The following is a 3,875-nucleotide window of genomic DNA, read 5'->3' as shown; positions in this document are numbered from 1 at the left end:
GAAACAGCAACCCTAGTCGCCATCTTTATATCTAGTTTACTTGTAAGTTTTACTAGGTACGCCTTATATACTGCTTTTGGGCAACCTTCTGAACAACTAAGAGATCCATTCGAGGAACATGGAGAGTAGTTGAAGTACTGAGCCTCCCGATATCGGGAGGCTTAGTACTTCAACTGAGTTAATGAAAAATTATTTCATCTTTTTAGTTATTTTTAGTTGGAACTTTAGGCGGTTCTCGAAAAAAGATAGCGAAAAAAATTATCCCTAGAGTCGAGACTAAGAGGAATGTCTAAACCAATGCTTCCATAGATTCGATCGTGGTTTACAATTATAGCTTTCATACCTGTTTGTTTTTTTTTTTTTTTTTTTATCATCTTCCGGATAAAGAACGAACAAGAGTAAAAACGAAGTTGATTAAAATAAAGATTTCTTTGGTACCCTATGTCAATAAAAGTAAAAGAAAGAAAATAAGGGCGAAAGAAAAATACCAAAGCAATATTGTATCAGGCTGCCTGTCTTTTTGTAGTTGGATCTCCAAGTTTTTGGAATGCTCCAAATTCAACTTGAGCATCTAAATCTGGGTCAATACCAGCAAAAACATCTCTGAACAAGGTTCTAGCACCATGCCAAATGTGTGCGAAGACGAAGAGCAAAGCAAACGAAGCATGCCCAAAAGTAAACCAACCCCTTGGACTGCTACGAAAAACACCAACGGATTTCAAAGTAACACGATCTAATTCAAAAATTTCACCCAATTGAGCACGTCTAGCATATTTTTTCACAGTAGCAGGATCACTATAACTGACGCCGTTGAGTTCACCGCCGTAGAACTCAACAGGTCCACCTACTTGTTCAACATTATACTTCGATTCTGCCCTTCTAAAAGGAACATCAGCTCTAACAATTCCATCGCCGTCTACCAAAGCGACCGGAAATGTTTCAAAAAAGGTAGGCATACGACGTACAAAAAGTTCACGCCCTTCTTTATCTCTAAATATAGGGTTTCCTAATCATCCAACCGCTATTCCATCCCCGTTATCCATTGAACCTGCTCTGAATAATCCTCCTTTTGCCGGATTATTGCCGATGTAATCATAAAAAGCTAATTTTTCAGGAAATTTAGACCAGGCTTTTGAGAAACTTTGATGGAATAACTGTCTCCATTCCTATCACTAACTAAAAAAGTATCATCAGAGATGAAATTCTGAATGTCTTTAACGCCGAATAAATAATCAACATTACTGCAACTATGAATGTTTTTCACTTTTCGATTTGGATCTTCACTGGTATTTTCAATAGGACCAAGACTGCCCATTGATTTATTTAGCCCACACCTACATTTGAACTCCATCTTAAACAACATCGAATTAAACCACCATCTTTCCATAGAGTTTTCTTGCCCCCTATTTGTATGAAAATACAATAGATGAATAGTCATTCGCTATAAAATTCTTTATTTGAATATCTTATTTCCTATCAGACTAAGCATAGAAATCCAATCACTAGGATTATTAACTAATAAGGATTGTGAGTATTGAATAAAAGTTCTGAATCTAGGGGAACACTTCACTATATATTAATATGTTGGAACCCCCTTTTATTATTAAAAATAATATAATAATATAATTTTTTATAAAGGGCGGCTTCTCCTATGTCGTATCAAATTCGCATCGAAAAAAAGAGATTTGTCCACTCCTATAAAGAAATCAAAAAAGAATTTTTTCGTAAAATCTCATCTAATACTAATATCTAATCACTAACTAATCTAACAATCTAAAATCTAATTCTAATAATAAGTAATAAATTAAGGTTCTATTTCAACACGGAACAAAGGGTACAATATAGAGGATGGGTAGAAAGAGTTGTGATACTTGGCTTGATTTAGGGAAACTACAAACTACAGGATAGAAAAGAATATACCAATCCTAAGGATCCGTAGAATTAATTGTGGATCCAAGACAACAATGAAAAGATTTGAGTCTTAGATTTTGATTTAGTTTTCTATATTTTGTATTTCAAATCTTGTATATCTATGTAAGCATATACTTAGTAAAAATATATGCAATAGAATATTTGTTGTATTCGGCTCAATCCTTTTAGTAAATGATTGGGCCGAGTTTAATTGCAATTCAATTAAGAGAACGTAGGATAATTACTTGAGTTCTTTCTCTTTATCCTTCTTTATTTGCTGTGGTGGAAGTCATCAGTTCAAGTCTGATTATCCCTAAGCCCAATGAGAGTTTTTCTAGTTGGATTTGCTCCCCCGCCATCGTTTAATGAGAATGGATAAGAGGCTCGTGGGATTGATGTGAGGGGGCAGGGATGGCTATATTTCTGAGAGCGAACTCTAGGCGAATATGAAGCGCATGGATACAAGTTATGCTTTGGAATGAAAGACAATCAAATAGAAAGCCCCAAGGGTGCCATATTCTAGGAGTCCAAACAATGTAATTGAATAAATCCTCCTGCGCGTCAAGGGCTCCTTCTCCCTCCCCTTCTTCAAACTCCGATTCATATTTTTCATAGAGAAATCTCTGATCAACACAAACAAAAGGCTCATGATAACAGCTTCATAGGATTGTTGTAGTCCTGGTTGGATGACTAAGGTTATCCTTGTTAGTGTGTGGTATTAACAGGAATGTTCATCCTACTAACAGTTTTTCTTTAGTTACCTAGTCCAGTTACATACATTCCACATGACTGATTGTGTAAACTTGATTATAAGGACAACATAAGGTCAGCATAAAGACAGCATAAGGACAGCATAAGGACAGTAACTAGGAAGAACTTCATACTACACTGCTTCTTGAAGGATCTTCAGTGAGATTTGATACCATAGCACCTGGTGAGAGCTTGAGGTGACTGATAATGGCATCAATCCAAAGAATGAGTGTTCTTGTTTTCAGTTTTTCATTGTTACACTTGGCTTCTCAAACAAGGACTAGGCTTTTCTTTCATTTCCTAGGATAGAGTAGTATAGATTTTCCTTTTTCCTTCATTTCTTTCCATTATATTTCTCTTTTTTCTGTAAATACTATTATTCATTTTAATAAATTCCACCAGCATCAGGCTGATTGGCTTTGATTAAAAAAATAAAAGATCAAGGATAGAACAAGAGCCATTTTAAATCACATCTAAGGGATTACTCGGTTCGGGCCGAAGAAGCAATGTCACTGGATCATTATCAAACTGACTGCAATCTCTTTCTGTCCGTGAAGATCCCACCAGAGCCCCTTCTACTTCTAATAGGCCATGAACTAGATCAGAATCATTCTCAACGAGTCCATAAGAAGTGATCCCATTTTTTCATCGAGTCCGGATAAAGACCAAAGATCTTGAGCGACCGATCTGGCAGAACAACTCAAAAGATAAAGAAGTATCGTTAATCTCTTCATGCTCGTTCCAAGCTTGAAGTACCATTTGTACAAATAAGAATCCCCTTCATTACATGATTTCTTCTTCATATGAATAGATATAGGATCTATGGGGCAATTACTTAGAAGTACATTTTGTGCTACAGCCCTTCCTATCTGACAGAAAAGGATTCCATGATCCTAAACCGATCTTACCTGGGATCGCAAATCCCAAGTTTGTCTATAAAGAGCGGATCTAATTGTATTAGTGTCTATAATTGATTTCTTCTATGTAATACTAATCGATAAGACCTCATTGGCAAGTGCTACAAGATCTCGTGCATTGGAACCCATGGTTATGGACCCGAATCTGTTAATATGGAATATTTTCTTTTCCAAGTGAAATCTCCTAGTATATGAAAGAGTGAAAAAAGTTCTTTTATTGTTGTGGAATAAGAATCCTTCTTATCTTAATGCACGTATTTAATTTATTCGGAGCTATTAGAGCGGGATCCACTTTTT

General features: G+C 35.9%; 1 pseudogene; it reads right to left on the bottom strand.

Moving 5' to 3' along the window:
* Positions 1-205: 205 nt before the first annotated feature.
* On the bottom strand, positions 206-1,058 carry LOC132602280 (photosystem II CP47 reaction center protein-like; annotated as a pseudogene).
* Between the last annotated feature and the right edge of the window lie 2,817 nt (positions 1,059-3,875).

This window comes from Lycium barbarum, chromosome 7 (assembly GCF_019175385.1).
Source record: "Lycium barbarum isolate Lr01 chromosome 7, ASM1917538v2, whole genome shotgun sequence".
NCBI classification, from domain to species: domain Eukaryota; kingdom Viridiplantae; phylum Streptophyta; class Magnoliopsida; order Solanales; family Solanaceae; genus Lycium; species Lycium barbarum.
Note: the sequence above shows the minus strand (reverse complement) of the source record. Positions and strands in the feature narration are given on the sequence as shown.